The sequence below is a fragment of the Portunus trituberculatus genome, chromosome 46 (assembly GCF_017591435.1).
Source record: "Portunus trituberculatus isolate SZX2019 chromosome 46, ASM1759143v1, whole genome shotgun sequence".
NCBI lineage: Eukaryota > Metazoa > Arthropoda > Malacostraca > Decapoda > Portunidae > Portunus > Portunus trituberculatus.
In genome coordinates this window covers 1,895,497-1,905,496 of record NC_059300.1, presented here as the reverse complement: position 1 = coordinate 1,905,496, position 10,000 = coordinate 1,895,497, and the positions used below count along the sequence as shown (strand labels likewise).

General features: G+C 43.4%; 1 protein-coding gene and 1 non-coding gene across 2 annotated transcripts in view; both read right to left on the bottom strand.

The window, feature by feature from the left end:
• Positions 1 to 10,000, bottom strand: part of LOC123520137 — a 57,890-nt gene that overhangs the window by 1,300 nt on the left and 46,590 nt on the right. The gene's annotated exons all lie outside the window — the stretch shown is intronic.
• Positions 627 to 701, bottom strand: Trnaa-cgc. Its single transcript has one exon. It is a non-coding gene; the product is annotated as a tRNA-Ala (tRNA).

The window sequence follows — 10,000 nt, the reverse complement described above, 5'->3', positions numbered from 1 at the left end:
ACACACTCCACACACCGGGAAAGCGAGGTCACAACCCCTCGAGTTACATCCCGTACCTATTTACTGCTAGGTGAACAGGGGCCACACATTAAGAGGCTTGCCCATTTGCCTCGCCGCTTCCCGGGACTCGAACCCGGCCCTCTCGATTGTGAGTCGAGCGTGCTAACCACTACACTACACGGTGTGTGTGTAATTCACCTCGGTCGCCTGCTGGTCACCCAGCCAGTCTTCCCCATCACGGAGCGAGCTCAGAGCTTATAGACCGATCTTATATACTGCTAGGTGAACATTAAGAGGCTTGCCCAGTTGCATCGCCGCTTTCCGGGACTCGAACCCGGACCCTCTCGATTGTGAGTCGAGCGTGCTAACTACTACACTACGCGGTGTGTGTGTGTGTGTGTGTGTGTGTGTGTAATTCACTGTTTGATCTGCTGCAGTCTCTGACGAGACAGCCAGACGTTACCCTACGGAACGAGCTCAGAGCTCATTATTTCCGATCTTCGGATAGGCCTGAGACCAAGCACACACCAGGACAACAAGGTCACAACTCCTCGATTTACATCCCGTACCTACTCACTGCTAGGTGAACAGGGGCTACACGTGAAAGGAGACACACCCAAATATCTCCACCCGGCCGGGGAATCGAACCTCGGTCCTCTGGCTTGCGAAGCCAGCACTCTAACCACTGAGCTACCGGTGTGTGTGTGGGTGTGTGTCTGTGTGTGTGTGTGTGTGTGTGTGAGAGAGAGAGAGAGAGAGAGAGAGAGAGAGAGAGAGAGAGAGAGAGAGAATTTCAAACCCTTTCAGAACGCATTCCCATTCCTTCCTGAAGACGAACAATGATGTCTCTCACCCGTGAAACCTCTTTGAATGTCTAAACTCTATCTCAGTGATGGTAAGTGCTGCCGCCAACAAAGCAGCGTTGCGCGGGGGGAAAGGCCGGACCCTGCCAGATAATAACGGAATGCCTCGCCTCTGACAAATGCCCACCTCATTCACTTCCTTCCATTACCTACCAATCCCTCAAATTTCATCATGGCCACTCAGTGAAAACTCCTTGGCGTGGTGAGTGCAGCATGAACATTGAGCTGTGTGTGTGTGGGAGGGGCAGCTTACATTTGTACTTCAAATAAAGTTACTCTCTCCGAAACTACTCGAACTTCATAAATTTTAACAAAACAAACAAACAACAAACGTAGTAAATACACAAACTGTAAGGATAATTTTCACTTTCTTTTCTCTGAAGATGACAAAATAGGTTCCAGGAAACTGCCACAATAGTGGGTGAGGCGAGGGATTGACTTCTCTGGAGTCTGTGGTCCTCTCAGCTTTGCCGCTACTCCTTGGTGCTGGCGAGAGCAGTTCGTGAAGAAAGACTAGTTAAGCTGGGTGAGTGATCGGGCGTAAGACAGAGTGTGGTGATGTGTGTGGTGATGTGTAAAGCTTTGAGCGTTTAACACATGGATTAGATAACATGATATGGTGTGGGGTAGTGTGGTGGGAATGTGGCAGCGTGGTGCGGCGGGCAGCTCATGCGGAGGGGTGTGTGAGAAGGCGATGGGCAGGCGTGTGGCAGACGCAGAGCAAGGCGTGGGCGAGGCGTTGGGGACGTAGTGCAACCGAGGAAGGAAATAAAGTTCTAGTGAAACAGTGAGCGGCACGCTATTATGTTTGAGACAATGACCAGGGAGACGCTTCTTCTCATCTTCTTCCCTTCCTCCCTCCCTTCCTCCTCTCCATCCTTCCCTTCTTTTTCCTTCGTCCGTTTCTTCCTTTTGTATGTTTGTTGAACTCGCCCCTCCCCCCCATCTTTCCGTCCGGCGCTGTTCTTACTTCCTCAGCAATCAATGCTACACTCTCCCTCCTCTGCTACAAACGAAGGATTCACTCAGCCCCCTCCATCCACATTCCATCCCACGAACGCTCTGCAGCGGACCCAGAGTACGTCTATTCAGCACAATGACTACTTCCGTTGATCCTCTTCGAAGTATCACCGTCAAGGACTCATGGATAGCAGGTATAACCTCATTTCTGTTGGACTTAGGCAAGCTTACCCAACGTTGTGGCAAATCTATGAGGCAAGCAACTTTTTCCACTTCTTATCTAAACTGTGTGACCGACCTAACGCCAACTGTATCCAGTGTCCCTCAGTCAAGGACATTCTACCTCAGAGACAAATCTTATTCGACGTATCACATATAATGATTTAGACGTTATCTTAGTACGGCACCCACACTTTGGTTTGTGTTGAAACAGTAATGGAATTGTTTTCATACCACTGTTACGAGAAACGAATTATTGAATCATGCACACTGGAATTTCGCATACACTAGTTTCGAACACACACACACACACACACACACACACACACACACACACACACACACACACACACACACACACACACACACACTAAGCTCTTTATGTAAAGGAAAGGATGGCTGGGTGACTAGCAGACAACCGTTTGTGATAAGTGAAGACAAGAGTGATTCAGGATTGCCGTTGTGAGGTTCTCTGTGAATATACATATGTGATGGCATGAATTCACCATTAAATACTCACTTTAATGAGTTTGGATAATGTATGCACGTACATTTCATAGCATTTCCTGTGCGTCACGTGTCCACTGCACAAAAATTTATTTAAACTTTAGGCTTGTCTCTCAATGATTCCAGTAAATTGATAAGAAAAACTCAGCAATCTTTTCTTTCATTTCCACGGATCTCTCTCTCTCTCTCTCTCTCTCTCTCTCTCTCTCTCTCTCTCTCTCTCTCTCTCTCTCTCTCTCTCTCTCTCTCTCTTTCTACCTTCATTAATCACTTACTCCCATCTCTCTTCCCCACTCTCACATTCCTCCATTTAACGCTCTCTCATTTCCTCCTCTCATCTTTCACATGCTCAGCTTTCCTCTCTGTTTACGCATATTTCCATGAAAAGATTCCGTGAAAGCTTCAAAAGACTACACGAAGCACACTTATCATAAATTGAAAAGAAAAAATTCACACACACACACACACACACACACACACACACACACACACACACACACACACACACACACACACACACACACACACACACACACTCCATTTTAAGCCACCAATTACATATTTCCTTGTTCCTTCGTTGTCTTTTCGTCCGTTCTATGTCTGTGTCTGTGTTTCTGTTAGTATGTCAATTCTGAGTGGCTGGATGTCGGATACCCTTCATACACTTTTAAGCAAAGAAAGGATGAACCTCTAGGAAAAAAATGAAGCGTAGTAGGAAATGCACATCCTTGTACGTAGAGAACCTGATCTATTTGTGAGGACGAATTGGGATCGTTGAAGTGAAGGCCTGAAGGTCAATGCCACAGGGAAATACTGCACAGTGAGCGAGATGCAGAGGTGGTGACGTGGAATGTGCGTGCATATGCGGATATATATATATATATATATATATATATATATATATATATATATATATATATATATATATATATATATATATATAGAGAGAGAGAGAGAGAGAGAGAGAGAGAGAGAGAGAGAGAGAGAGAGAGAGAGAGAGAGAGAGAGAGAGAGAGAGAGAGAGAGAGAGAGAGAGAGAGAGAGAGAGAGAGAGAGTGTGTGTGTGTGAGTGCGTTTTCTTGTATAATTATTAAAGAGAGCGCGTGTTGAGGACGTAGATGGTTTTGAAAAGTTTATTGGACGAGAACAGTTAACTGAAAGGTGAAATGAGGAGAGGAAGTGCGCCAAGGAGGAAAATCGCTTCACCACAAAAAGAAACAGGAAATAATACATTGTAATTCTCTGCAATGACAAAAAAAAAAAAAAAAAATAATGAAATACTACGAAGAGAGAAATATGAGAAAATATTCAGACTCAGAGGAAGACTACAAACTTAAATAGACATTTTAAAAACGTGCGTGGAAGATAATGATGAATATTATTTCACACAAGATCTTTCCATTTCGTTCTCATAACACACACGCATACTCATGTACACACACACACACACACACACACACTCACACACACACACACACACACACACACACACACACACACACACACACACACACACACACACACACACACACACACACACACACACACAGTCAGGTTTTGGGATCACACCTCTACTTGCTTTCGGCGCAGTAAAGCAACTATCAGAAAACCACAGGAAAAAAACGACAAATAGTAATTTTGAACTTGTTATGTGAACAAGAATCAATCGCAAGATTGGTGCAACATTTCTTTCCAAAGGCCATAGCAACAATTACACTGCATATATATAGGCCATTAACCTTGACAAGGGAGGTGAGTAAGGAGACAATGTTTAGTGTACTTTACATCACACGGCTTTAAAGAATTACAAAAAATTTGAAATCAGAAAGTTTGATTAAAACTAAGAAATGCACAGAGATATCGTAAAACTAGCGGGTAACATCATCTTTATCTCGAACAACGCAGAAGTGTTTCTAGAAATGGTTCATTACCTCAATATGGAAAGTATGGAGATGAAGAGGAGCAAGAATTTAATTAACTGTAAGTAATGCTTGTGAAAATGCCATTAACTCTGCAAACATAATTATAGGGGGAAGGACATAACCTAAAACAGAATTAAAAGTAAATGTTGACCACAAATATGGAAAAGCGGCATCCATTAGAAGGGAAAACTCGCCATTAGAGTCGTGCACCCGTGATGAGAATAATGTAGGTTACGGGTTTCTGGATGACACACGTGAAAACTGGTCATATTTGTGAACAGCAAGTTACGCAAAGTAGATATCTTGATTATAGGACCATCCATTACTCTTATCATCATGACCTTACTTTCTCTCTTAATATTAATTTTCTAATTTATTCGTCAATCAATTAATCACTGTGAACTTTCAAATCCTCTAAATTGCGCACGCTCTTCAGTGAAGTTCAAATAGACTCTTCCACGCCGAGAAGACACAATCAGCATTGCTCGCGGTGCTGTTCACTCTCAGGAAGAAAACAAGGACACACTTTTGTGTTTAATCTGAGGGTCAAAGATGATAAAAATTTTCACCATCAAGAAGATAATAGCGCACGTGTGTGTGTGTGTGTGTGTGTGTGTGTGTGTGTGTGTGTGTGTGTGTGTGTGTGCGCGCGCGCGTTTTATGTAAAGGAAACTAGAGAATTTAACGCACGTGCAACGAGTGAAAGAGAAAAGATGAGTGGAGGAAAGCTTGGCAGGATGTGGAGAGGGAGGTCATGACTGAGTGAGGAAAGAAACACTCTCTTGGGGATCTGTAGGGGTCACGAGGTAAGGCAAGGCGAGACAAGGCAAGGAGAGACGAGCGTGCACGTTCCGAGAACAGACCTAATACATAGCTGTTGCTCCGTGACAATGTAAATATAGGACGCATTACATAGAGCTCCTGCTGAAAATACTCGCATATCGCTGGGTCAATATGTACGGCACGCTATTAATTCCCCGTATTGAGTCGCCTTAGGGGAGGATGAGCAGGCAGCTACTGGTGAAGGAGCCACACGCCACACACCTACTGAATTAACCATGCCAAGCTATTCACCACCAATACATGTGTCTATATATAACCATGGCCTTTTTTTTCTCCCATCATCGTGGGAATTTTGAAGTTCACAGTCCTCCCTTAAGTTTTTTGAGACAATTTCCAGAACTTCATACGAGATTCCATAACGTTTGGATTTCTGCCATTAGGATTTATTTTGGCGTTTTTAGAGGGACTGTCTGGGAGTTGTTAGAGAGAGAGAGAGAGAGAGAGAGAGAGAGAGAGAGAGAGAGAGAGAGAGAGAGAAGGGGGAGCGGGAAATGAAAAAAAAAAAAACCTGGGAAGTCACTGGAACGTCTTTCTTCTCATCATCTTGAGCTACAAATCCAAGATCTCTTCCTGCATTAGTTTTGATGAAGATGTCACCGAAAGTCTATTTCATCCTCTTTATTCCCTTTTCTTCAAGGACAACCTCCCTCACACAGACGAGTGAAAGGAAAGGCGGTGATGAATGGTATATATTATAATAGTGGTCCATTAGTCTTGCTTGTGTCACTGTGAGTGAAGGAAAAGCCTGCGAGCCTTTGTGGGACGATCGATTACCAAGGAGAGGAAGGAACAGAAGGCTTGTTAAATATGAGAGAAGAAAAATAACTGAATATGCCAAAAAGAAGAGAAAATGCTATTCGTGGGATATTGGAACGAGCTTCGGACATGTTACCTAATACCATACACACACACACACACACACACACACACACACACACGAGAGAGAGAGAGAGAGAGAGAGAGAGAGAGAGAGAGAGAGAGAGAGAGAGAGAGAGAGAGAGAGAGAGAGAGAGAGAGAGAGAGAGATGGGGGGGACAAAATGAAAGGAAGAATAGAGAGTGAAGAATAATGGGGTGGGGGGGTTAGACGAAAGAAAGACGGCTGGTGGGGAGGAGGAGGAGGATGATGAGGAGGAGGAGGAGGAGGAGGAGGAGGAGGAGGAGGAGAAGCAAGACTGAAAAGAGAAAGACTGATTGACGTGTGAGTCGCCGGATGAAGCTCTTCACGGAGATACACAGCCACTGCCGCCACTCCGAGCAACGCCAAGGAGACACATCACGCATCGCCAAGGAACACCAGCGCTCAAATATTGTCGTACTTGTAAGCTATGGTATTCCCAGAGAGATAGATAGATAGATAGATAGATAGAGAGAGAGAGAGAGAGAGAGAGAGAGAGAGAGAGAGAGAGAGAGAGAGATCTTCCATTCTAATTTTCTGTATGTTGATTTATTTCCATAATTCACAATATACGGTAATCACTTGTAGAGTTTGAAAAAAATAAAACAATAACCATCATTTCTAAATTATTACCAACGCGTTACCAAATACAGCCACCTGGACCATGAATAATATTGCCCTTTTTTTTTTTGTCTTGCCTGACAGATGCAAAGTTCAAGGCCGTAAAGCTTGGCATATGTTTGCATGCTGTATGTATATTCAACAACACAGACACCGCCAAGTGCGCGCGCGCACACACACACACACACACACACACACACACACACACACACACACACACACACACACGGGAGAGAGCAACAACAGAAACATAATTACTCACACATTCGTAGTAAAGAAATACAATGATAATAAGACGAAAATAAAATGCGAACACACACACACACACACACACACACACACACACACACACACACACACACACACACACACACACACACACACCGAGCTGGACGCCAGTGCTAAGAAAAGAACGAATTAATTGTTAAGTAGACGAACAGGTAGGCTACGATACCAAAAACAACAGAAGAGAGAGAGAGAGAGAGAGAGAGAGAGAGAGAGAGAGAGAGAGAGAGAGAGAGAGTTAAGATACAAACATATAGAAGGAACACACACACACACACACACAAACGGACAGACTAGTTTCCCTTGTAAATTTGTACGATAATTTTGATAAGACAAGACCCCCTGGAGTCATGGCGTGGTGGGAGGGACTGTGGGTGCGTGACCGCGGGTGGTTACAATCCTTATCTATCCCGGCCTACCCCTGCATTCCACCCCCCCTCTCCCCGCCGCTGGGCTACGTTCCGCCCCGCCCACCCACCCAACCTTATCCTCAGCAGCGTCACCTCGTGCCCCGCGAAGATTACCCTTTTACCTGAGTATCCGCAAAAGCTGCTTACGTTTTTAATATCCTTCTTCAAAATTGCCTGCCTACACACTATATTAATAATGCAAGTAGTGGTAGCGAGGGTGGTGGTAATAAAATGTTGCGCTGCACTTGTTGTTATTGCTGTTGTTGCTGTTGTTTTTTGCTTATAAGATTTTTGTTACTTCTCTTGTTGTTGTTGTTGTTGTTGTTGTTGTTGTTGTTGTTGTTGTTGTTGTTGTTGTTGTTGTTGCTGCTGCTGCTCTTATTGCTGTTGTTACTGCTACTGCTGATGTTGGTATTGTTATCATTAGTATCACCATCATCATCACTATTATTTTCAATATTCACGCTCTATCCGAATATGTGTGTGTGTGTGTGTGTGTGTGTGTGTGTGTGTGTGTGTGTGTGTGTGTGTGTGTGTGTGTGTGTGTTTAGATCGTGGCTACAAAATACCAAAAATTGTTTCTGCCATGCCACACACACAAACACACACACAAAAGAAGACTGGTAAATAGCATTATAAAAGTTTTCATTGCTGTTTTTGTTGTTGTTGTAATTGTTGTTGGTGTTGGTGTTGGTGTTGGTGTTGGTGTTGGTGGTGGGTGGTGGTGGTGATGGTGGTGGTGTTGGTGTTGGTGGTAGTAGTGATGGAACTTTTTCTTTTCTTTGGTTGTCGTCACCGCTGTTGTCGTTTTCTTCCTCCTCCTAATCAACGTCATCAACATAATTATAGATTCGTAAAACGTATGACTGATATCATGACGCATATGAGACGAGAAGAAAATAAAACTGATTGGACTCTTACTGAAAATACCTCTAAAAGAAAGAGATAAACGACCAAAACCTGCTATTTTGTTAATGTAATTTTCTCTTATTTCTCTCATTGCCATCATCGTTATTGTTCCTCATAAAAAAGAAGCAAGGATTCTCCCCAAAGTGTTTTCCGAGTAAGTCGTCATTTATCCCTGTCATCCATCCAACCTTCCTGGAAACTTGCTCAAATTACCGAGCCATTGGTCTGCGTGGTGGTTCCTGGATCAGTCTCCTCAGATGTGTCTTGCGCAACCTGATTATCATCATCATTTTCTGTAAAGCGTGCCCTCTTTGCTCTTAAAGCCAGAGTTTCACAAAAACACGGTGATTTGACACCTGGACATTTATTGACTCCCTACGTTCCTGCAAATATTCTTGTCGTTACAGGTACCATTCACCTTTTCATGTAGACGTTTTAATTTTTGCCCATGTCAAGCAAGCATAATGCAATTCGATTACCAAAAAAAAAAAAAAAAAAAAAATCTGTATATAAGGGTGTCAGTGTGGCCAGATTCCTTGTTATACACTTCGTTAGAATCTCATTTTCCTCTGCAAGAAAAGATGCACCTGCCGTCAGATTAAATCATAGTGAATTATATTGAAGGACTGACTTTATTCAACCTTTCAAACTTTTTTGTCATTCGTATTCCATAATGAGCTTTGTTGTATAAAACAATCTGCAATAAGTTTTTGCAAGAAGTTCGTTCAATATTCAGCAAGATAGTTTCTGGCATCGAATGGCCCTTCTCACTCCCACCAATCGCCATCAAATAACTCTCCTCGTCTCATCTCTTAAAAGCTCTGATGGTACGTGACAGAGGTCTAATTGGCTTTGGCAAGTCTGACAGCGCCCTATTTTCCAGTGTCTCTCTCAAGAATAATGCATTCTCTGATGTTCAACTTTGTCCAGTGTGTTCCTCAGCCGTATTGTGACATGATCAGTTGCATAAAATTTAACAATTCAGAAGTATTGTATTCTATATCACTAAATTTTCCTTGTGCTTATTTAGAGGGGTATATCATTGCTACCATACGATCAGCTCTGGAATCAAGGATTTTGACAGCATCCTAACTGCCACCGTCCTTCAGTCACCACAACTCATCCTTCTCCTCAATCACCACCACCGTCACTATCACCACCACATATCCATTCACCTACTCAATGGCTAAAAACTTACCCTCACCACATCGTCATACCACATTCAAATATATCAATACGAGACAGCCACTACTTCAGCTGCACTAACACTGCTCTACAACATAAACTTCATTAGGATTGTCCAACTGCGCACAATCTACGCTGTCCTGTCTTTGCCTGAAAGTTGTCAAAAGGCATAGAACAATGAAACTAAATACTTATCTAGGTAATTAACTTACAAACTATAACTAACAACAAAAACAACATAAAAAACCCTCTTATCGGGAATCGAAGAGGTGAAAGGGAAAGGAAGGATAGTCTTGCTGGGGCAGGAGAGGGAGGAGATAGCCAACCAGGGAAGGCTGTATGCGTGAGCGCGCGCGCGCGTGCGTGCGTGTGTGTGTGT